Here is a 24,896-nt window from a genome sequence, read left to right on the forward strand (position 1 = left end):
CTGGTGCTTCTCCAGTTCACATGTTTCTAGGAAGCTGTTTCTCTTAAGAACATTCTTCTGTGGCCCATGTAACATCATCATATCTCTTTCTTCAGAAACTCCCCATGTTGGTGTTAACTCACTGTCAGTGTTGATCCCGGCATCTGACAACAAACAGAAAACAAGAATGCCACCTGAGGGTTATACTAGAAAACAAAAGAACACTGAAAATTATTGTCATCCCCCCTTATCTGCAGTTTCTCTTTCTGTAGTTTCTGTTTCCTTGTCAACCATGGTCTGAAAATATTAAATGGAAAATTCCAGAAATAACGATTCTTAAGTTTTAAATTGTGCACTGTTCTGAGTAGCATGATGAAAACTTGAGCCATCCCACTCTGATCAGATGTAAATCATCCCTCTGTATATGCTACCTGCCTACTACTAAGTAGCTGATTCAGTTATCAGATTGACCATTGCGGTACTGCAGTGCTTGTGTTCAAGTAACCCCTATTTTACTTCATAATGGCCCCAAAGTGCAAGAGGAGTGATGCTGGCAATTTAGATATTCTCTTACTGTGCCTAATTTATAAATTAAACTTTATCATAGGTATGTATGTAAAAAAGACATGGCATATACACAGTCGGTCCTCTGTATCCACGAATGAAGAACCCGCAGTTACAGGAGGCCTACTGTATTATGCCATTTTATGTATGAGACTTGAGCATCTGCAGATTTTGGTATCCACAGGGGTCCTGGAGCCAATCCCCGACAGATACCCAGGGACAACTACACAGGGTTCAGTATTATCCACAGTTTCAGGCACCCACTGGGGGTCTTAGAATGTATCCCCCACAGATAAGGGGGGACTACTGGATAGAGATTTTAGAGATTACTAAAACTCCCAGCATCAGCCTGCTATTGAGACAAGACTAATAAAATGAAAGTGCCAAATATTCAAAAGCAGAGAACAGCTGAGATGGAAAGTTGTTTATATATTTCAGATACTAGTCTCTGTCAGATATTATGCCAGAAATTGCAGTGGATCTTCTATTCCCTTCCACCAGTCAGACTACCTTCCTTTTTTTCCCATCTGCAACCCATTCTTATCTGTTGAACTCAGAACAAATGGCCCTGCCACTGAAGGAGCATCACCTGAGCTTCTAAACTGAAATTACTCTAACCTCTCCTCCTGCTATGCTTCACAGCCCACTGCCTATATATCAACAACAGCACTTGACACACATTTTGCAGCTCTAAACAACTGTCTCCATAACTTGTATCCTCCAGAGCTTCTAAAACAAAGCTTGGCACATGGCAAGTGCTCAAAAACTGCTCCTGAATAAATCTATCCCATCCAAGGAAGGAGGGCCTCTGAGACAGGCAATGATGAAACTCAGAAAGGAGCAATGGACACAAAAGTTAACTCAAAATGGATTAAAGACTTGAACATAAGTAAGACCTGAAACCATAAAACTCCTAGAAGAAAACATAGGCAGTAACCTCCTGACATGGGTCTAGGAGATGATTTTTTGAACCTGACAGAAAAAGCAAAAGCAACAAAAGCAAAAATAAACAAGTGGGACTACATTTAACTAAAAAGCTTCTGCACAGCAAAGGAAACCAACAAACTGAAAAGGCAACCTATGAACAGGAGAAAATATTTGCAAACCATATATCTGATAAGGGGTTAATACCCAAAATATATAAAGAAGTCATAAAACTCAACAGCAAAAAACCCCCAAACAATTCAATTAAAAAATAAGAAGAGGCTTCCCTGGTGGCGCAGTGGTTGAGAGTCCACCTGCCGATGCAGGGGACATGGGTTCGTGCCCCGGTCCAGGAACATCCCACATGCCACAGAGCGGCTAGGCCCGTGAGCCATGGCCACTGAGCCTGTGCGTCCGGAGCCTGTGCTCCGCAACGGGAGAGGCCACAACAGTGAGAGGCCTGCGTACCGCAAAAAAAAAAAACCCCAAAAACCCCCAAAATAAGAAGATCTGAATAGACATTTTTCCAAAGAAGACAGACAGCCAACAGGCACGTGAAAAGATGCTCAACATCACTAATCATCAGGGAAATGCAAATCAAAACCACAATGAGATATCACCTCACACTGATTAGAATGGCTATTATCAAAAAGACAAGAAATAAGGTGTTGGCAAGGATGTGGAGAAAAGGGAACCCCTGTGCAATGTTGATGCGCATGTAAATTGGTACATCCACCATGGAAAACAGTATGGAGGTTCCTCAAAAAATTAAAAAGAGGGGCTTCCCTGGTGGCCCAGTGGTTGAGAATCTGCCTGCCAATGCAGGGGACACGGGTTCGAGCCCTGGTCTGGGAGGATCCCACATGCCGCGGAGCAACGAGGCCCGTGAGCCACAACTACTGAGCCTGCGCATCTGGAGCTTGTGCTCCGCAACAAGAGAGGCCGCGGCAGTGAGGGGCCCGTGCACCACGATGAAGAGTGGCCCCCGCTGGCCGCAACTGGAGAAAGCCCTCGCACAGAAACGAAGACCCAACACAGGCAAAAATAAATAAAGAAAGAAAGAAGCTTTCCAAAAAAAAAAATTAAAAGGAGAACTACCATGTGATCCAGGAATTCCAAAGAAAATGAAAACACTTGGTATTTAACCAAAGAATATGAAAACACTTGGTATTTAACCAAAGAATATGAAAACACTAACTAGAAAAGATATATGCACCTCTATGTTCATTGCAGCATTATTTATAATAGCCAAGATACTGAAGCAAGCTAAGTGTCCACTGATGGCTGAATGGATAAAGAAAATGTGATTGATACATACATACACACACACACAGAAGAATGTTAATTCAGCCATAAAAAAAGAAGGAAATCTTGCGATTTGTGACAACATCGATGGACCTCGAGAGCATTACGCTAAGTGAAATAAGTCAGACAAAGAAAAACAAATACAGTATAATCTCACTTATATCTAAGATCTAAAAAAAAGAAACCACACACACAAAAACAAATAAACCAAGCTCACAGTTACAGAAAACAGGTTGGTGGTTGCTAGAGGCAGGGGTAGGGAGTGAGAGAAACAGGTCAAGGTACAAACTTCCAGTTATAAAGTAAGTCGTGGGAACGTAATGTACAGCATGGTGACTAGAGTTAACGATACTGTACTGCATATTTGAAGGCTGCTGAGAGTAAATCAAAAGTTCTCACTGGAAGAAAAAAAAAATTTGTAATTATGTAAGGGGACAGTCGTTAACTAGACTTCTTGTGGTGATCATTAACGCAACGTATACAACTATCAAATCATTATTTGTATACCTGAAACTAATTTGTTATGTCAATTACACTTCAATAAAAAACATTTTTTTAACTAAAAAAGAAGAAAGGAGCAATAGATTCGAGAATTATGAGATGTGTTAATGGAAATATGTTAGGAAGAATTAAGATTGGTGGAAATGGTTTCATATTTTACCTATTTTGAGAAATCATCTGTTTTATTTAAATCCTTCCCAGCATGGTTCATTTGAAAATATACTGCTCTGTAAAACTCTGTAGCTGCTGTTCCTAAACCTGCCTCACTTACTTTTACAGATGTCTTTGGTCCCCCGTGCAGGGGGATCATCCCGTGTCTCCAGGCCCCAAGGCAAATTCCCTCTCTCCAGAAGTAAGACCAATGCACGTTTGGAAACTGGGTATCCTGAAAAGGGGTAGAAAATGGCACCTTTCAGTCCTGTGTCTGCTGTGTCAAAAGAAGGAAAAGCTCAGGAGTCTCAGTGAGAATAAAATAGATCCACAGAATAGGGCTCAGGACTGGGGAAAGCCAAGATTTTTGCTCAAGTGGAAACAGCATTTGTGACCTCTTCCTAAAACAACACGTAAGAGTACGTAAGTTAGTGATTCTGCAGGACATATGCAAACACAGGGAAGGGGTCATACCTTTCCCTAGACTACGGGGAGACAGCAACAAGCTGAGAACTTATCTGGCAACGGATGCTACTTATTCCTTACTGTGCAGAGCCCCTGGGAGGACAGATCATACTCTTACCAGGCGACAGCAATTCCCTATATTGAGACCAAACTGACCCAAGACTTGTCCCTACCCAGCAAGCTCTCAAGTGGGTCATTTGGTCTCAGTCCCAGAACCATCAGTGAAGGATATAAGAGATGACTCCTCCTTTTCCACACCACGCCTCTGGCTGATAAGGAGGAAAAAAGGAAGGAAATGGGAAAGCATAGATCTGAGTCCCAGGACAAAAGTGGTCTTACCCAGAGACGTCAAGTTCCCATAAATCTCCAGCATCACACTTCTGTACAGGGCCCTCTGTGAAGGAGAAAGTCCAGCCCATTCTGTCTGGGTGAAGTATACAGCCACGTCCTCAAAGGTCACCACCTCCTAAAACAAGAGGTTCCTGCTGCCCCAGAGCCAGTTCTCTGGCTCAGGGCCAGAGTGTGGGGTACCGGGGACAGTATGAGGGAAGGGTCTTATTAAGGATGAGTAATGAGAAACTGTGAAAGAACTGAGTGTTAAATGACTATTGCTACAACCAAAAATCTGGAACTTCTCTCACTACCAGAAGAGCTTCCATTTGAACACAAAATTTAGTGTCATAATACACGACACATTTTGAAAACCCTGGAAAGTCTCCCATTAATTAATATTCCTAGAGCAAAATCTCTTTGATTTTATAAAACTTTGTCTTTTATTGTTGCAACTACAAGGAAACAATTAGCTTCAGTCTCTCCAGACACCACTCAGAGGTGGCATCTCAGGACTGACCTGTTCCCCTTTCACTGCCCCAAGTGCCCAGTCAATCCATCTGTTCCCCACACGCGCTCATTCTACCCTAAACCTCAAGTCCACGTGACAGGAACAGAGTCACATTTTGCCTTGATGACTGGTCTCATCCAACCCTCATCTGTTGCTTGAAGAAGGGGTTGTACAGCCTGTGCTCAAGCATGTCCAGTAGAGAGAGCTCAGTGCTGCCGGGGGCAGTCTATTCTGCTTCCTGATGCGTTTTCCTGGGAGAAGATGCTTCTGGAATCAAATTGCTGCTGGGTAGTTCTTTTAACTGCTTTTCTTTATACCTCGAAGACAATCTGTAATTGTTTCTGCCAACTAAGGCTCATGCTTTTTTAATAGTCACCCCTTCCCTTCCCTGATGGTCCCAACTCTACCTTCCCAGAGAGCTCAGGATCTGGTTTATAAAACTCTTATTCATTCCCCAGACTTTGGTATCAAACCGGGTTACCTGAATGCGCAGTGAATGTCCTGCCACCTTCCAACACCTCAACGATTCTGCAGATCTCCCCAGCACTGCCTCAGACTCCCTGGGGGACCTAACACATCTGACCCATCTAACACCAAACGCATCCCCCTTTCCTGCCCCCTGCCAAACTGACTCTATTTTCAATTCACATAACTAACTGGCACAGTGAGCGACAGTGTTGTTTCTCATTTAACAGTGCGAATTCCATCCCAGTCTCCTAAGTTAGAAAACTGAAATTCATACTAGACTAACTTGCCCTAGTCACTACTCATTTCCGATAAATAGTCAGTAATCAAATCCTGCCAATTTTATTGTCTATATGTTTCTGGAATCGGACTCCTCTTCACTATGGTACAATCAGTATAGTAGTATGGGCTGGGGATACTTAACTCCAATTCCAGGCCTGTCATGTTCTGAATACATCCTCAACCAGCCATACAATCAACAACTTAAAATGACAAACTGACTCAGTCAACTGAAGGACTTCCTTGAATGAGTCACCACTAACTACAACAGTGGTTCTCCCAGTGTGGTTCCCCAGAGCAGCAGCAGGATCACCTAGGAACTTGTTGCAAAGGCAAATTCACAGGCCCCATCCGAAAGCAATTTGTGCTTCCGTAAGCCCTCCAGGTGATTCTGACGCACACCAAAGTCTGAGAACCCTGGACTACAGGATAAAATCCGAGCTCAGAAAGCCAAGCTCTATCAGGTAACAGTTGGTGATGGGAAAGCACAAGACTGTACACAGAGAAACTAGCTGGGAAACTCTGCAAACAAAATCCCAGAGAAGGAATGACAAACCCTGAATGAGGGCAATATAAAAGATGTGACAAGTGGAAGAGACAGTAGGCAGAAGCAATGAGGCAGAAGCAATGAGACGTGGTAACTCTCTGAAAGTGGTATCAAGGGGGAAGAGAGTCAACAATTACTCAGCAACCTAGAAACTGAGTGGTCAGGATTGTGACACGGTGATACCAGTAACTCACTAACAACTTACAGAAGATCAGAAGAGGACGGGAGCAACAAGAAAGATAATGTCTTGGTGAGACAGTAGGCAGAGGACCTGCCAGATATCAGAAATCCAGGACTGGGACTTAGGATACAGTTCATAGATGATAAGTTACTGGATAAATAAGTCCCAGGAAGAAGGAAATGGTTAAGGAACACCCAGCAACTCATCAGTCTCAAAAAGTAAAATCAACTCAAGAAATCAATTTCCCTGTTCCACAAATGTAAGGTACTTAATGTTCACCTCACAGATGACATTACGGTGCAAAGAGGTTAAGTGACTGGCTCAAGGCCACAAAGCCACTGAGGCTTTATGGGATCCCTCACTTCAGGTGTTCTGTCCTAGTGCAGATTTTTCCTATTATAGCCCCCTGCCTTGATTAGCCAACAGCACTGACCTCAAGGAAAATATATTTTCCCTGATTCTGAAGCCAACTTCTTTTTTTTTTTTTTTTTTTTCAGCGGCCATGGCTCACGGGCCAAGCCGCTCCGCGGCAGGTGGGATCTTCCCGGCCCGAGGCACGAACCCGTGTCCCCTGCATCGGCAGGCAGACTCTCAACCACTGCGCCACCAGGGAAGCCCTCAACTTCTTTAATAAATGGGACAAGCCCGCTTGCTCTTGTCTTCTTCCTGCCATCGCTCTGCCCCTACTTCCCAAGAACCTTGTGACCTCGCTAATCTCGATGACTCTCACTGTGTAATCAATACCTACAGCACCAGCCTGAGTCCTTCATTCTCACAGGTCCCTCTGTAGGAGGAACCACTGAACCTGGGAACCATCTAGCTCAACAGAGATCCTCAGAGTGCAGGAGCCTAGGCTTCTGCTGCTCAGGACACTCTCTCCAGCCATCACCTGCTGGGCTTCTGGCTGTTCAATCCCTCATCATCAGCTTTCCCTGGCATCCAGTCCTACTGAAGAGGATCAACAAGGGTCTTCCTACTGCTTTGGCTCTAAGACTTTTGCCAGAATCATCTCTCTCATCCCCCATTTCCTTCAAATCAGATCTCTCCAAGGCTGACCTGAGGGAATCACAGCTCACCTGGTGCCAGGCTCTCAGGGGCATGACAGCCATCACCTGGGCTTCCTCTCAATGAAGGGCAGGGGCTGAGGGAAGAAGCAAAGAGAAACAAGAGTGAGCCCAACCCACACAAAGGCTCTCCTTTAAAACAACAAACTTGCCGGTAACAGTAGCAATCATTTACTAAATGCCACCTGGTAAGTGGTGTATGAATATTTCCTCTTTTAATCCACAGTATGCCATGAAGTTTGAATTCTGAGGAAACTGAGAATTTGAAAGGTAAGTAACTTGCCCTCAGCACCATAGGCTGTACTCACCAACATCATGCAATGCTGCCTGTCCTAAGACATGAGTACAGAGGAACATGAATACACAAAGAGCAAAACAAGCAAAAGACACCAGAAAACTCAAAGCAAACCCTAACAAGAGGAAATCCAGACCTTCATTTTTAAAAATAAAAGTTTACTGAGAAACATAAAAGGTAAAAAAAAAACAGAAATATGTTTTTGGAGGAAAAATACATATTCTCTCATTCAATCTCCACAATAATCCTTTGAACCTTTTCTTTTTTCCAAATAAGAAAACAAGTCTAAGACAATAATTTTCTCTACCAAGGTCAGTCACCCAGTGGATGGATGAACTTGAATCCCAAACCAGGTTAAGTCAGATTCCAGAGGCCAAGCTTTTAATAACTACATCCAAGTGCTTCCAATAGTAATCCCAACAGGATATTTTTTTTTTAGAACTTGATAAAAGTGATTCTAAGGTTAATATGGAAAAATAGGTAAAAGTAGCCCCCCCCAAAAATCAAAGAATCTTAGAGTAAGGTTTCCTTTTCTTGGACCTTGGGGCAGGCATCTTTTTTGATCATCACCCCACTCTACACCCAGTGATAACCAGAAACAAATTAGCAAAGGACCCTGAAGAGGCCACACAACATGCCAAAAGGTCTGGGTTATTACTTTAATTATATCATCCCCTACAGACACTTTGTATTCTTGTTAACCAGTCATATTCTACCAAAAAGCCAGCATCTTCCGAAACTCATTGCATGCTGCAATTTCCTGCTAGCCTCATCTTGTGCCACCCTCCTGCTTTCTATTAGTTTAGCCATACTGGTCTTCTTTCAGTTTCTCTACTATGCTAATTCAGGACCTTTGTACCTACTGTTCCTCTGCATGAACCACTCTTCTCCAACCTTAGAACCTTTGGAACTGACGGTCTCTGTGTGCAATACTCTCCAGCAGCCTGATCTCTCTTCATCTAGGTAACTGCCTGCTCACCCTTCAGATCACCGCCTGTCTCCACAGATCAGGTCGGGGGCCCTGGGTTACACACTCCACTAGCACTGTATTTCCTTTCTTGTATACCACCTCTCCCAGTTTGAGATAATACATTGATGTATGTTTTCTTCATCCCACAAACATTTATCACATATTTATTTCATTCCAGGCCAAGCATGAGACACAGGAGATAACAGTGGAGAGAGAAAGGTTTGATCTCTTCCATCACGAAGCTTGGACTAAAGAAATCAAAGATTCTCATAGTTAGCTTTAAGACCACAATCGTGATTAGTGCCAGGGAGAATTTAACCTAGTTGGGGAGGCTTAAGAATAGGAATTAACTAGGTTGAAAGAAAAATCTTTCCGAAAAGTAACAGCATGTGCAAAAACATGTTCCCGAAATGAAAGTCCAAGAAGACTGTAGCAGAGCCAAGGGAAGTGTGCTGAACACCAAGGTGAAGAAGTTGCAAGAGGCCAAGTCCCGCATGGCCTCTGCACGTCAAGGACTTCGTCTTCATCCTAAAAGCAACAGACCGCAACTACAGGGTTCGGCGCAGGTGGAGTGAAACGATCGCACTGGATTAACAGGGGGCTTTCCATTAAACTGAAAGTTCCCTGGGGGGAGGGGCCCACGGCCGTCTCATTCGCAGCTACATCCTGGGAACCTACAAGAACAGCTGGCATTTAGCTGCTCAGTAAGTAGTTGCTGGCCCAGGGAGCAGGGGAAGCTGCGGCTGTGGCGGGTCAAAGGGCGTCTCCTTTCCATACCAGCCTCCATTTCCTAAGGCGGCCGCAGCGGGCTGGGGAAAAGGCGCCAGGGCGGGCTGGACTGCCCGGCGGGCGCCCTCGCTCCCCGGATCCGGTGGCGCCGCCCGACTCCCTCCACCTCGGCATCAGGGACTAAGGGGATAGCCTCCTCCACGGGAGTGAAGAGCGTGACCCCAACACTCACCTCAGGAACGGCGCAATGTACGGCGTAACCGGAAGTGCGTCACTACGTCGCGACGCCCAAGCTCCACGAGCTTCCTCTCTAGGAAGCCAGAACGCACCTCTCTGTGGACTCTGGCTTTCCTCGCCTGGCGCACGTTTTTAACCACGGACCTAGAATAGAAAAAGCTTATCCTTAAGCTAACCTCTAGCTGAAACTTAGCATTTCCTTCAATTATATGTTGGCAAAAACCACAGTAGTATCAGCAGTGCCTTGCGACTTTGTCAGCAATAGAAATCATAGATGTTTTCATATCACATTGCAATTGATGAAGTTATAGTGGAACTTAAGTATCATGCACGGTGATTTTTGCCTTGGCTGACAAAAAAAGTAAAGTTAACCTAATGTTTTGTTGCAGTACCTATACTGACTATATTTGATGTGATTATCTCCTTGCTGCTGAAAACATACTTAATGGTGAGAGAACGCCTTCCCTGTAAAGTTGGCAACAAGGCAGCTATGTCTGCTCTTCCCACTACTATTCAACATCCTCCTGGGAATCCTAGCAAGTGCAAGAAGGCCAGAAAAAGAAATAAAAGGCATAGAGATTGGGAATAAAGAAATAAAACTGTTACTATTTGCAGAGGACATGAAAAAATCCCAAAGAATCTACAGAACTTCTAGAACTAACAAGTGAGTTTAGCAAGGTTGAAACAGGAGGGAAGGGGGCAGGGCACAACCTTCAAAGGAATGACAGCCGTTGAGGATACGACATAAACTGATTAGAACCAACTAGGTCCGGACTTCCCTGACCGGCCAGTGGTTGAGACTCTATGCCCCCATTGTAGGGGGCACGGGTTTGACCCCTGGTGGGGGAGCTAAGATTCCGCATGCCTCACAGAGTGGGAAGGAAGAAAAAAAAAAAAAACTCCAACTAGGTCCAAGATAGCAGAAGATTCAACTTCCCGTAAACCTTGAGTCTCATTATACGCTCATTGTAACACACTGCCATATGCTAATGACACACCCGCAGGTGCCATGACAGTTCCAAGGCTAACCCTAAAAGGCCAAAAAGTGGGCAGTGGCCCAACTCCTGGAAATCCCCACCCCCTTCTCCAAGATAGTTGAAATAATCCTCCCAGTCATTAGCCTATGAAATTATCCAGCCCATAAAAACTAACCACCCCATATTTCAGGGCCTCTCGCCTGCTGAGATGGCCCATACTCTCTCTGTGGAGTGTGTATTTCTCTCAATAAATCTACTTCGCCTCTCGCTGAATTCCTTCTGCGCAGAGACATAAAGAACCTAAACTTCAGTAGGTCCTGAGACCAGGTATGTGATTTTTATTAAAAGACAGTGGGTCAAGTCCCAAACTGAGTTGTGTGGCTTCACGGTCACAGAGTTAAAGTATTAAGGTGCAAAAAAGATCAATTGTTGGAAACCAAACTTTCCAGCAATAAAATTTCCTGCAACCTTAATAAATTTTTAAAAATAGTACCATTTACAACAGCATAAAAAACATGAAATACTTAATGCCTAACAAGATATGTACAAGATATGCATGCTGAAACTATAAAATAATCACAAAAGAGATGCATGTATACCTAATAAATTGAGATACTGTGTTCATTGATTGAAAAACTCAATATTATTAAAATCTCAGTTATCCCCCAAATTGCTCTATATATTCAAAGCAAGCCAATCAAAATCCCAGCAAGACCTTTGTAGAAATCAATCAGCTGATTAAATTGCATGTCAATTATTTAACAGAGCTGAAAAAAAGCAGTGGAGAAAGGAGGGATTTTTCAATAAATTATGCTGGAACATTTGGATATCCCAATAGAAAAATAAGATTCTTACTTCACACCATCACTAAAATAAATTCCAGGTGGATGAAAAATCTAATTGCAACAAATCTACATCTTTGATGAGAAAGTATGGGCAGTATGATTTCTACAGATGTGTTAATCCTGTCTGCCCACACATCTGATGCCTGAACCATGTAATGGATACCTCAACATGGGGCTGCTCAAGCTACAGTCCAGCATCCCTGGCAGATGGACGTGGTGTCTTCAGAGGCATCTCGCGTGGCCTCCCTGTACATGTTTGTACCCACTTGCCACCAACCCTGCCATAATGCCCAGTGGCACTGATTACCTCTTCATGTCCTGTGTTGTCTCCTATGACTGCCCCTCCTGCCCTTCTGCAAGCCAAGGAGAAAGGCCTCAGGAGAAATCAAACCTGCTAACATCTTGATTTTGAACTTCCAGCCTCCAGAATTGTGAGAAAATAAATTTCCGTTGTTTAAGCCTCACAGTCTGTGGTATTTGTTACGGCAGTACGTGCAAACTACTTTGGACGTATAAAGTTAAGACATGTTGGCAGTGTCAGAGGCTGCTAGTTGCCTGTACAAACATCTATTTGTTCCTCTTATTTAGTAACAGAAAAGTTCATCAGGGGTTGGCACCTTGTCTCTCATCCAAGGACATTTCTTTCCATCCTTGTAAGTCTGTGGCTCTCCCAGGACTAAGTTCTACACAGTGAAGTGGAAGTGGAAGTGTTCTCAGTACTTACAGGACATTTCCTTGAAAGGAAGGTGACATGCTCTTCTTCTTTTCCTCCATCCTGCATCCTGGAATGGCTGGAGCTCTAGCTGTTGCTTTAGACTATGAGGATATTGCCCCATCTGATGGATGGCAGTGCAGTGAACTGGAAGGAGGCAGGATTCCCGCTGCCAGTGTGCAGCTGCCTATCTCCAGATCTCTTTTATTTTTATGTATGTATGTATGTATTTACTTTTTTGTTTGTTTGTTTGTTTATTTATGGCTGCCTTGGGACTTCGTTGCTGCGCGCCGGCTTTCTCTAGTTGAGGCGAGCGGGGGCTACTCTTCATTGCGGTGCCCGGGCTTCTTATTGTGGTGGCTTCTCTTGTTGCGGAGCACAGGCTCTAGGTGCGTGGGCTTCAGTAGTTGCGGCACGTGGGCTCAGTAGTTGTGGTGCACGGGCTTAGTTGCTCCACGGCATGTGGGATCTTCCCAGACCAGGGCTCGAATCCGTGTCCCCTGCATTGGCAGGCGGATTCCCAACCACTGCAACACCAGGGAAGTGCCCAGATCTCTTTTAAAAAAAGGAAAAATCAACTCGAGTCTTATTTTAAGCTCTATTATTTTGGATTTTCAATTATGTGCACTTGAACCTAACCAAGCCTGATCCAAAGACGGTAAGTCAGTTCGAGGGGGACTCCAGCAGTGGTACCTAGGTCACATATCATGGATAATCTGCTAGATACTCAAGTTCAGGAAGATGGAGCTACTCCGTTACCTTATAGATAAGAGACTACCTTGGGGGTCCAGCCTTCTGGCTCAGGCACTTACTATGAAGGTACTACTTTCAAATAGTTGTAGCAACAAAAATGCCAGTGCCATGCAGCCACTAAGCCTTACTGGGGAATCTAGGAACGAGGTCCTCTGCCTCCTAGAGCTGTATTTTCAACTTCTGCACATGCTACCTCCCTGACAACAGCAGTCTGAGACTGTCAAACACACAATGAGCCACTCCGTACTAGATATGCCTCGCTGTTTTATCTCAACCCATTCACCGCCCTCTTTTGTCCAAAGCCAATATACAGCCTCCCTTTGCCTTGACCTGATCCCCGGTGTCTTCCACTCACAAAGAGCATACCAAAGTCACCTCAAATGTGTCTTTTCTGTCACTGAATTACATTTGTTACAGATCTTGCTTCCAGCCTTTAGGGCATCACTCTGTGACAGTTAGAGCATGGGCTCTGAAGCCAGACTGCCTGGGTTTGAATCTCTGCTCTTCCAGTTACTAGCTGTATCTTTGGGCAACCTACCTAACCTCTCTGTTCCTCACTTTCCTAATTGAAACAAGATAACAGTACTTCAAAGGCTGTTGGGAGTTAGTAAGTTAATGCATTGTGGAGCACCTAGCAGAGATAAGTGCCACAAAATGTTACTGGTTATTAGCATTTATTAAAGAACAGCTATAGCAAATTAAAGACCAGTATTCTGTTGGGGAAGCAACAACAGGAACTAACAAACCTCAACTCAAGTGACTTCAACCATTTCTTTATCTGAATCACTTTGGTTTCGGCAGAATTATAAGTCCACTACTAAAAATGATTCCCCTCCCCGGGCAGGGCTAGATGGCTGTCATGTAAAGAGGACGTGGTGAAGTCATTTTTTCAGGGCCAGATTTCAGTCAACAGGTTAAATCTGGAATTGAAAAACTGCCATGACAGTAAAATACAGTACAAGGTGGCATGGGAAGTAAGGCACAGGTTGACAGGCATCCAAAGAAGAGAACTTCCTCCTTATTTTTACAAAAACATATCCTCAGTATCTCTTTAGACCAGTGGAAACAATTTTGATTGTTATGAATGAGGGTAGGGGAGAACATCACAAATAGTATCTAGTGGGTAGAGGCCAGTGGGTAGGCTAAACATCCTACAACTCACAGGACAGTGTCCAGCAAAAAATTATCAGGTCCTAAATGTCAAAAGTGCTGCGTTTGTAAAATCCTGCTTCAGACTGAGAACCAAAGCCATTTCCTTGGGTGTAAAAGCCCCCTAACTAGATCAAAGGGCAGGGCAAACATGCTATTACTCAAATATGAGTAATAAAAATCTTCCTATAGGTTTTATAGACAAATAAACAGGAATAACAAGGGGCATATTTGAAAATATTTTTTAAAATAAGAAAAGTAACTTGGGTACAATGCTAAGCTAATGATTTATAAATGTCAGTAGGAAATTATAAGTTACCAACATTGATTCAAGAAGAAATAGACAATGTAATGGACAATGCCAGGGAAGGAATTACTAAAGGAGTGAAAGTTCTACTCTGCTCTACACTACCCCCAACAAAAGCAACGGGTCGGGCTTCCCTGGTGGCGCAGTGGTTGAGAGTCCGCCTGCCGATGCAGGGGACACGGGTTCGTGCCCCGGTCCAGGAAGATCCCACATGCCGCCGAGCGGCTGGGCCCGTGAGCCATGGCCGCTGAGCCTGCGCGTCCGGAGCCTGTGCTCCGCAATGGGAGAGGCCACAACAGTGAGAAGCCCGCGTACCACAAAAAAAAAAAAAAAAAAAAAGCAACAGGTCCAGGCAGCTTTATAGGTGAACTTTTTTCAAATTTCCAAAGAACAGATAATTGCTAGGCTTTTGAAACTGTTCCAAAGCACAGAGAAAGAATAGTCTCCTAACTATTTTTAGCAATGTGGTATAATTCAGGTCCCAAATCTTGACAAAGAGTGAAAAAAATTACAGGCCAATCACACTTATGAATATAGATGCTAATATCCTAAACATATTAATATAATCCAGCAACAGTTAAAGAAACTTAACAACACTATACCCAACTAAGATTATGAGAACATAAGTATGACTCAATATTAGGAAAATCATTAATATAATTAACTATATAAATAGGTCAAAAAAGAAATATCATCTTTAACAATCTAAAATAAGATAAAATTCAGCATCCACTTCTATTAGAAACTGAGTAGGAAATAAATACTTTAAAATTTTTTTTCTAATTAATACATTCATCTACCCTACAGAATATTCGATATTTTGTTTTATAATAACTTGAAATTTTCATTAAAGTGCTTAAATTGCTGTAACTTCCAACCATTTAGGATGCCTGAATGTTGACCTGGCTTAATCGAGGGTTAAAGGCTTTCCCACATTCACAACACTTGAGTGGCTGCCTCTGTATGAACCATCAGAATCATAGCTACATCTTTTCCAATACATCACTCACATGAAAGGTTTCTTCATAGTGTGGAATCAGTGAAGCTAAATCAAGTTTATGTTAAATCTGAAGGTTTTGAAACATATGAGACATTGAAATGACTCAATATCAGTAAGGATGCTGTTACAAGTAAAAGAAATCCCAACTCAAAACTATTTAAGCAAAGAATTTAATTTTTTGATTTACATCACTGAAAAATCCAGAGGTAAGTTTAGTTCTCTCCATCTCTGTTTGCAGGGCTGGCTTTCTTCTGAGCCTTCACGTGGGTCAAGGCTAACATCCATGTCCAGCAGAAAAGAATGTCACTTTGTGGTAAATTTGCACAGTCAAAGGTCCATTCTGATTGGATGAACTTGGGTCACCTGCACCCACCATTGTGGAAGGAACAGTACAGATGGGCCAGACTAGGCTACATGTTCCACCTTTGCAGTAGGGAATAGAGCCCCACCCAAACCACATGAACTGTTGTGTTGGGACAGAGTGGTATTTCCCCAAAAAGTAGGGCAGTAATTACCATGAAAATGGGGTAAAAAATGCTGGGAGGCCAAAAGAACCAAGGTCCAGGACAGGCTTCTTTCTAGGGTGGGCATACCCAAGATGATGTAGCTGGGAGGAAGTCCTAAAGGTTTTCCCACACTTGCTACACTCATATGGTTTTTCTCCACTGTGGATTCTCTGATGCTGACTTAATGTTGACTTAACAGCAAAAGCTTTGCCGCACTCATTACATTCATTTTTGGCTGCGTCAGGTCTTAGTTGCGGCCCGCAGGACCTCATTGAGGCATGCAGGATCTTTCCTAGTGGCGCACGGGTTCTTCATTGCAGTGTGTGGGTTTTCTCTTTAGTTGTGGCATGCAGGCTCCACAGAGTGTGGGCTCTGTAGTTTATGGCACGCAGGCTCTCTAGCTGAGGCGTGCGAGCTCAGTAGTTGTGGCGAGTGGGCTCAGTTACCCTGCGGCATGTGGGATCTTAGTTCCCTGACCAGGGATCGAACCCGTGTCCCCTGCATTGTAGGGTGGATTCTTTACCACTGCACCACCACCACCAGGGAAGCACAAAATTTAACCAATATTTCTAAATTTTTGAGTTGTTAAAAAAATAAATTTTACATTCAAGTGTTGATCTTTATCAATTTGTACACTTTTGTTAATTTGTATTCTAAAATATTATATCTTTTGCAAAATAAAACTATGTGCTGAACACCTGCTTTATTTTTCCTTTTCTTTACAAATTAGCTGACCTTGATCTTAAACCACTAGAACATAAGCTCCATGAGAGCACGGACTTTGTTTTCTTTCCTGCTATCTTGGGTGTCCTGAACAATACCTGGCACATAGTAGACACTAAATAAGTATGATAAATAAATGATTGAATAATTGTTTGTTACTCTGTATAAATAGGCATACAACTCATGCACTGCAGTAATAAAATTATTCTGGCTCAAAAATAACTGTACAATTCCAGACCTGACCTCTCCCCAAGATTACAGAGCTGCATTCTCAACAGCCTGCTATACCCAGGGAGGTGGGTGTCCCAAAGAAACTCAAACTTCATGGCATTAAGTCTAGTGTCATCTACCATAAAAACTGTTTTTATATCAGGACTCCCCTACGTTACCCAACTCACTGACACTTTTACTAAGCTCTGTCAGTGGTACCAGGACATTTCTCACAATCTTTTTCATCCCTGCATCACCCTGTCCCCAAACTTGTGTAGGCCTCCAAAGTTATTAATTGCAATATAATGACAATGGAACAGGGGTTTATGCCTTCATTTTCTCCTCAGTCCAATCAAATTACATACTATTTTGTGTTAGTATTTCTAAAACAGAGCCCATTACGGAACTCTGTCACAATGGCAAAGGCACCGCGGTGGGGCCACTGCTCCTGCTCCACACTCCCATTTGACTGCTCTGTCATTTTCTGAATACGTGTTGTCAGGCCCGAGGGCCTCTTCCATCCTTGGCAAGGGGACTGCTAACCTTCTCTCCTTTCATACAACACGACTGCTCTCTCATTTTCTGTTCCCATGCAGTAAGTTCCCTAGGACAGAACTCTTCAGGTCGGCCATAAGCTCTGTGTTCTAGACTTTCCACATGCACCAACAACATTTATGCACGGATGGCTAAGTAAGGGGGCTTAAGGATATGCTCTGCAGTAGAAGAGGGATGTCCAAAGAAATATAATGTGAGCCATAAATGCAAGTTACATATGTAATTTAAATTTTCTGGTGGCCACATTAAAAAAGTAAAAAGAAAATGGCAAAATTAATTTTAATAATAAGTTTTACATAATATATTTAATATATTTAAATAATATATTTTATTTAACCCAATATATCCAAAATTTTATTTCAACATGAAATCAACATAAAGATTATTAATGAGGTCATTTACATTTTTTTACTTTTTACTTTTTTTTTTTTTTTTTTTGGCCGTGCCGCGTCGCATGTAGGATCTTAGTTCCCTGACCAGGGATGGAACCCATGCCCCCTGCAGTGGAAGCGCAGAGTCTTAACCACTGAACTGCAAGGTAAGTCCCCTCAATTACATTTTTTTATACTAGGTCTTCAAACTCTGGTACTTACAGCATCTCTCAATCTGAATCAGCCCCACTTCAAGTGCTTAAGAGTTTAATTTAATAAGCACATGTAGCTAGTGACTACCATGATAACAGCATAGAAGTAGAGAAAAGAAAATCTTATTAGGTTTTCAGTCCTAAGCCCTATGCTTTTGAATGCTTACTAAGAAAGTCAGAAGAATGAATGCTTGAAGGAGAGACCCAGAAATATCCATTCTTTCTTTTTTTTTTTTTTTTTTTTTTGCTGACAAAGCAAAAGACTTTATCGGGAAGGGGGCGCCCGGGCAGAAAGCAGCTGGGTAAGGGAACCCAGGAGAACTGCTTGGCCACGTGGCTCACAGCCTCAGGGTTTATCAAAAATATCCATTCTTACAACAGAAACTAACACAGTATTGTGAAGCAATTATACTCCAATAAAGGTCTATTTAAAAAATATATCCTTTCTTTAAAAAATAAATGTATTTATTTATTTAATTTTTGGCTGCGTTGGGTCTTCGTTGCTGTGCGTGGGCTTTCTCTAGTTGTGGCGAGCAGGGGCTACTCTTTGTTGCGGTACATGGGTTTCTCATTGCAGTGGCTTCTCTTGTTGTGGGGCACAGGCTCTAGGTACGTGGGCTTCAGTAGTTGTGGCACACGGGCTCAGGAGTTGTGGCTCATGGGGTCTAGAGCGCAGGCTCAGTAGTTGTGGTGCACGGACTTAGTTGCTCCGCGGCATGTGGGATCTTCCCAGACCAGGGCTCGAACCCGTGTCCCCTGCATTGGCAGGCAGATTCTTAACCACTGCGCCACCAGGGAAGTCCAATATATCCATTCTTAAATAGATTTTCCAGTACTTTAAACCATGAAGCTCTTCACAATTATATATGTGATATATGTGACAGGTGTGTATGACAGCTCACTGTGCTTTTAAATTGCATTCCCCTGATGTCGAACATCTTTTCACATACGTATTTGCTATCTGTATATCCTCTTTGGTGTAATGTCTGTTCATACCTTTTGTGCATTTTTAAACTGAATTGTTTTTACTATTGAGTCTTGAAAGTTGTTTATATATTTCAGATACTAGTCTCTGTCAGATATTATGCCAGAAATTGCAGTGGATCTTCTATTCCCTTCCTCCAGCCAGACTACCTTCCTTTTTTTTTCCCATGTGCAACCCATTCTTATCTGTTGAACTCAGAAGAAATGTCCTGCCACTAAAGGAAGGTTACTTGATCTTCTAAATGGGAATTACTCTAACCCTTCCTTCTGCTGTCCACAGCCCACTGCCTATACACCAGCAACAGCACTTAACACATCCTCTCTTTTTTAGCTCTTTACATCTGTCTCTAACTATTATCCTCCAGAGCTTCTTAAAGAAGTGCCATTTTGGCACATGGCAAGTGCTCAAAAATTTGCAAACCATGTATCTGACAAAGGATTCAGGCCGCTGGTCTGAAACCTGCTTCACTTACCTTTACAGATGTTTTTGGTCCCCTCTGCAGGTGGATCATCCTGTGTCTCCAGGCCCCAAGGCAAATACCCTCCTTCTAAAAGTGAGATCAGGGCAAGTTTCCAAACTGGGTATCCTGAAAAGTGGGGAGAAAACAGGGCTGTTGGAGGGGGGGGGGGTGTCTCACTTGAGTGTTCTTAAGGCACCTCGTAGCCTTGTGTCTGCTGTCAAGAGAAGGAAACTCCAAAGCAGCCCAGTAAGGATAAGGCCCACACAGGTGGGGTGGAGGGTGAGGAAGCCCAAGGAGATTCTGATCAAAAAGAAACTGAACACTTGTGACCTCCTCCTAAAAGGCCACTTTGAGTATTGTAACAAGATCCTCCGTGACACACACAAGCACACAGAAGCAATGGTGGAAGGCTTCCTTAGACCACTGGATGAGTTGAGAACTTCAACAGTAAATACTTCTTTTCCACTGTGACCTGCATGGAGCCTCTTATGATGGGGAGTGTTTCCCCACCATAATAGCTGCACTTTCCTTAGACCCAAACTAGCCTCAGGCTTCTTCCTTCTTCCTCCTTCCCAGCCTGACATCCTCTGGGGCTGAGGGATTAGGAGTTTTTGTCCCTGGAAATACACAGGTTATGAGATTCATGCCCTGATCCAACCCTACCCCTGTCCTATGAGTCTGACTCCTAAAGGCAAAGTGGCCTTACCCAGGGACACCAAGGTCCCATAACTTGTCAGCATCACTTCCCTGTACAGGGCCCTCTGTGCAGTAGGGACTGTCTCACTCTGTCTGGGTGAAGTACACAGCCAGGTCCTCGAAGGTCACCACCCTCTGAGACAAGAGGTTCCTGCTGCCCTAGAGCCAGAGGGTGGGGCACAGGGGACAGTATGAGGGCCTGAGGGAGGGAACTGTGACAACAGGTGGGAAATGAAGAAAGGGTGATAGAGCATGGACACGAGTGCTAATGAATGGCTACACCTATAACCATAAAATCTGAAACTCCCTTCACTACCAGAGCAGCTTCTACTTGCACACAAGATTTACTATTACAAGTGGCCATGTCACATTACAGGAAAATGGGAACAGAGGAAGCCTTTCGTGAATTCACCTTCCTGAAGCAAACCCACTTCCTTTTGCATGTACCCTCCCAGTTTCAGACTCTCCACAAGCAGATGATCGCCCTCTGACTGCCCTTCTCACTGGTGACACGTCAGGATCTACCTGCTCCCTGACCCCACCCCACTGATCAAGGGCCTGGCCAGCCCATCCTGCTCCCTGAGCCCCGCTTTGTTTCCACACCTGCAAGCTCTACCCCAATCCTCACACCCACCTATGGAGAACAGCCATGGTTTGTCCAAGTGGGCCTCTGTCTCCAGCACACCTGATGCTTAAAACTCTGTTGTGCCACCCACCCTCCCACCTCCAACAAAAGGGGGCTGTGAAGCCTCTGCTTGAGCCCCTCCAGCAGATTTCCCTCTGAACAGCCTACTCAACTCTGGATGGTCTTCCTTGGAGAAGGTGCTTCCTGATTCTAACGGCTGCTAGGTAGCTCCTCGGACCGTCTCTATGACTCTCACATAATCTGTCCTCTGCCAAACAAACCTGCCAGCAGCCCAACTCTCCCTTCCCATACAGTGCCATGATCTGATCCCCTGGTCTCTTTGGTGCCTTCCCTGTGTGGTGATGATCCTCCCATCTCCTCACTCCAAGGTCTCATGAGGTTCTGGCATCACACATGGCTAACTCAGATGCCCTGATGACTAAAGAAAAAAAATATTGTTGCCTGCCATTCCAGTTTTACAAGGATCAAGCCATTAGCCACTGCAGTCGTCCACCCACAAAGCGTCTGAGAGGAATTCAGGATGGAGAAAACCAGGAATCGTTCTGTGCTCTGGATACAACCCCTAGTTAGTTAAGATACACATCTAAGGAAATTTTTCAATGACCCCAAATTCTTGAATCTTCCCATGCAAAGCACTAAAATCATTAACTCAAGATGTCTGTTCTTTGTGTTTAGGAGTAATCTTTTGATGTTTGACATGTTTTTGTTTTTTCTCCCCCATGGCAAAAAATTCATATACATCCTGGCTCCTCCCTTCTCTCTTCAGAACAGTTCCTCAGAGCCGAGAGGCTGTCTCCTGGGCTACAGTCCTTAGTAAAACCCTGAATAAGCTCAACTCACAGCTCTTACGTTGTGCTTTTTTTTCTTTTAAGCTGATACAACCTTCACCCCAGTTATGTTCCTCATTCATATGAGCCACAATCCAGTTTGGAACTCATCTCCCTTCCTAAACTGGCTTCTTCACTCCTCCAAATTCATACCAACTGCTCAGTACGTGAGAAACAAATGGTGAGAAACAAATGCTCAAACATGATGTTGGTTCTGATTTTGATCCCTTGTCTCAGTGAGTTAGTAGCCTTTCAGCCTGTAACTTTCAGCCTGGTCTCCTAGGCTAGAAACCCGAGAATCCCTCCCTCTTAACCATTTCCCTACTCACTGCTCAGTTCTGACGCACAATCAGTAATCAAATCCTGCCAATTTTATCTCCTAAATATTTCTTGGATCTGACTCCTACTCTCCATCATTACTTACCATATCATTTTTCAGTTCCTCAGCAACTGTCCTGTGGACCACTGCAACAGCCCCTAACTCCAGACTCATCCTCCAAGTCCACCTTCTGTCCAGCACATAGAATGATCTATAGAAAATGCCAACCTGACCTCAACTCTGTGGGTTAAAACACTTAAATGGATCACCACACAACAGCAAACTTAAGCCCAAGATCCTGACCCTAAGCTCCACAGGCAACAAATGTCAGAAGATTAGAGACACTTTCTTTTTTTTTTAAATTAATTAATTATTTGTTTTTATTTTTGGCTGTGTTGCGTCTTCATTGCTGTGCACAGGCTTCCTCTAGTTGTGGCGAGCAGGGGCTACTCTTCCTTGCAGTGCACGGGCTTCTCATTGTGGTGGCTTCTCTTGTGGAGCACAGGCTCTAGGTGCACGGGTTTCAGTAGCTGTGGCTCACGGGCTCTAGAGCGCAGGCTCGGTAGTTGTGGCACAGGGGCTTAGTTGCTCCGCAGCATGTGGGCTCTTCCCAGGCCAGGGATCAAACCCGTGTCCCCTGCATTGGCAGGCGGATTCTTTTTATTTTATTTTATTTATTTATTTTTGGCTGCGTTGGGTCTTCATTGCTGTGTGCGGGCTTCTTCTAGTTGTGGTGAGCAGGGGCTACTCTTTGTTGTGGTGTGCAGGCTTCTCATTGCGGTGGCTTCTCTTGTTGTGGAGCATGGGCTCTAGGAGCGTGGGCTCAGTGGTTGTGGTTCGCGGGCTCTGGAGCGCAGGCTCAGTAGTTGTGGCGCATGGGCTTAGCCGCTCCGCGGCATGTGGGATCTTCCTGGACCAGGACTCGAACCTGTGTCCCCTGCACTGGCAGGCGGATTCTTAACCACTGTGCTACCAGGGAAACCTAGGGCCTCTCACTTTCTGAGATGGCCCACACTCTGTCTCTGTGGAGTGTGTTTCTCCTAGGGCCACTCTCGCCCTTTGAGATGGACCACTTTCTGTCTATGGAATTGTAACCCAGCAGGACCCCATGGGGCCTTCCTGGGACAGGCCTTCCCTCGTATCCTCTGCTTTAGCTCCTCTCTTAAGTACCTACAGAGTAGCATTTGATGCACATTTCCTGAGTTGTTTTGCAGATGTAACCACTCCACCACCCCAGGCCTCCTGGAGCCTAAGGACTGATAAAGTTAGCCCTGTGACCCCACCCTGCTACACCAGCAGCCATCAGAGAACTGTGCACAAGCTGACCACACACCCTGCAACCCCTCCCTCACCCGGTTTTTTTTTTGTTTTTTTTTTTGGCAGTACGCGGGCCTCTCACTGTTGTGGCCTCTCCCATTGCAGAGCACAGGCTCCGGACGCGCAGGCTCAGCGGCCATGGCTCACGGGCCCAGCCGTTCCGCGGCATGTGGGATCTTCCCGGACCGGGGCACGAACCCGTGTCCCCTGCATTGGCAGGCAGACTCTCAACCACTGCGCCACCTGGGAAGTCCCTTCACCCGGCTTTTAAAAGTGCTTTGCTGAAACCCTTTGGGGAGTTTGGGGCTTTTAGGGCATGAGCCACATCGTCTCCTTGCATGGCCTTCCTCTGCTCCAAACTCCAACGTTTCAGTTTGTTTGGCCTCACTGTGCGTTGGGCACAGGAACTTGCATTAATAGAATGTGTACCTCTCCAAATAAATCCACTTCTTACCTATCACTTTGTCTCTCACTGAATTCTTTCTTCGAGGAGACATAAAGAACCTGAGTGTCATTAAATCCTGAGACCAGGTGTGTGATCTCAATTAAAAAACAGGGAGTTCAAGTCCCAGTCTCGGTTTTGGCTGGATTCAAGTCCCATCTGAGTTGTGCGGTTTCAGCACAGGCCCCCCTTTTCTTGCCTTCCTCCTGCTGTCCCCCTGCCCCCACTTCCCAAGAACCCTGTGACCCACACTACTAGCCTGAGTCCCTCGTTCTCACATATCCCTCTGTGGGGGAAACTAATGAACTTGGAGATCCTCTGGCTGAGTAGAAATCCTCAGAATGCAGGAGGCTGTACTTTTGCTTCCCAGGACATTCTCTCCAGCTATCTCCAGCCATCACTTCCTGGGCCCTGGGGTCTCTGCTGCTTAGCCTCTCACTATCATCCAGCCTCACCGGGGGAGGAGGGGGGTTGGATGAGGGATGTGTGAACAGGGGTCTTCCTACTGCTTTGGCTCTAAGACTGTCAGAATCACCCCTCTCATCCTCCATTTCCTTCAAATCAGATCTCTTGAAGGCACATCTGAGGGATCCAAAGCTCACCTTGTGCCAGGCTCTCAGGGGCATGACAGCCATCACCTGGGCTCCCTCTCAATGAAGGGCAGGGGCTGAGAGAAGAAGCAAAGAAACACAAGAGTGAGCCCAACTCAGCCAATACCTTTCCTTTAAACCTGCAAACCTGTATTAGCTGCGAATAACGACAGCTGGCATTTACTGAAGGCCTGCAATGTGCCAGCCTCAGAACTCAGGCACTTTACTACGTACTAGGAGATGTGTAACACTGTTGTCCTCATTTGACCAAAACAAAGAAATGAGCCTTAGAAAGTTTAATTATCTTAGGCCACAGATCTGTATTCATAACCACTAAGTAATGCTCTCTCCTGCGTGAAACAATACAGCAAAAAAATACACGTAAACAAAAGCAAGATGCCAGGTCACACAGGGCCCGTGAACGTTAAGAACATCGTCTTCTGCCCCCAAACAATGGGGTTACTACGAGCAGGAGCAGAGGTTATGATCAGACTTGATTAATACCGACTTTCCCGTGAGGCTGAAAAGTCCCCGCGTCCGTCTCAATCACAGTTGCGTCCCCGGAACCTGGAACTACACTGCACTCGGTAGGCGCTCAATAAGGTCACTTTCTAAACCGTAGCGTGTCGGTTACCGGGGCCACCCCTTCCAAGGCAGTCCACATCCCCGCTCCACTCCCAAAGCGGCCGCGGCGGGGGGCTGAGGGAGTCCGGGCAGGACTGGACTGCCCGCAGACCTCCTCGCTCGAGACGGCCCTGCGCCACCGCCCGACCCCCTCCCGGGTCCGCCTCCCCGTGG

General features: G+C 44.7%; 1 long non-coding RNA gene across 1 annotated transcript; it reads right to left on the reverse strand.

The window, feature by feature from the left end:
* Positions 1-7,239: 7,239 nt before the first annotated feature.
* On the reverse strand, positions 7,240-9,615 carry LOC307065939. The gene is made up of 2 exons (XR_013811354.1): positions 9,492-9,615; positions 7,240-7,342 (listed from the first exon to the last, which is right to left on the reverse strand). It is a non-coding gene; the product is annotated as an uncharacterized lncRNA (long non-coding RNA).
* Positions 9,616-24,896: the final 15,281 nt, after the last annotated feature.

Source organism: Hyperoodon ampullatus (genome assembly GCF_949752795.1).
Source record: "Hyperoodon ampullatus genome assembly, chromosome: 18".
Lineage (NCBI taxonomy): Eukaryota > Metazoa > Chordata > Mammalia > Artiodactyla > Ziphiidae > Hyperoodon > Hyperoodon ampullatus.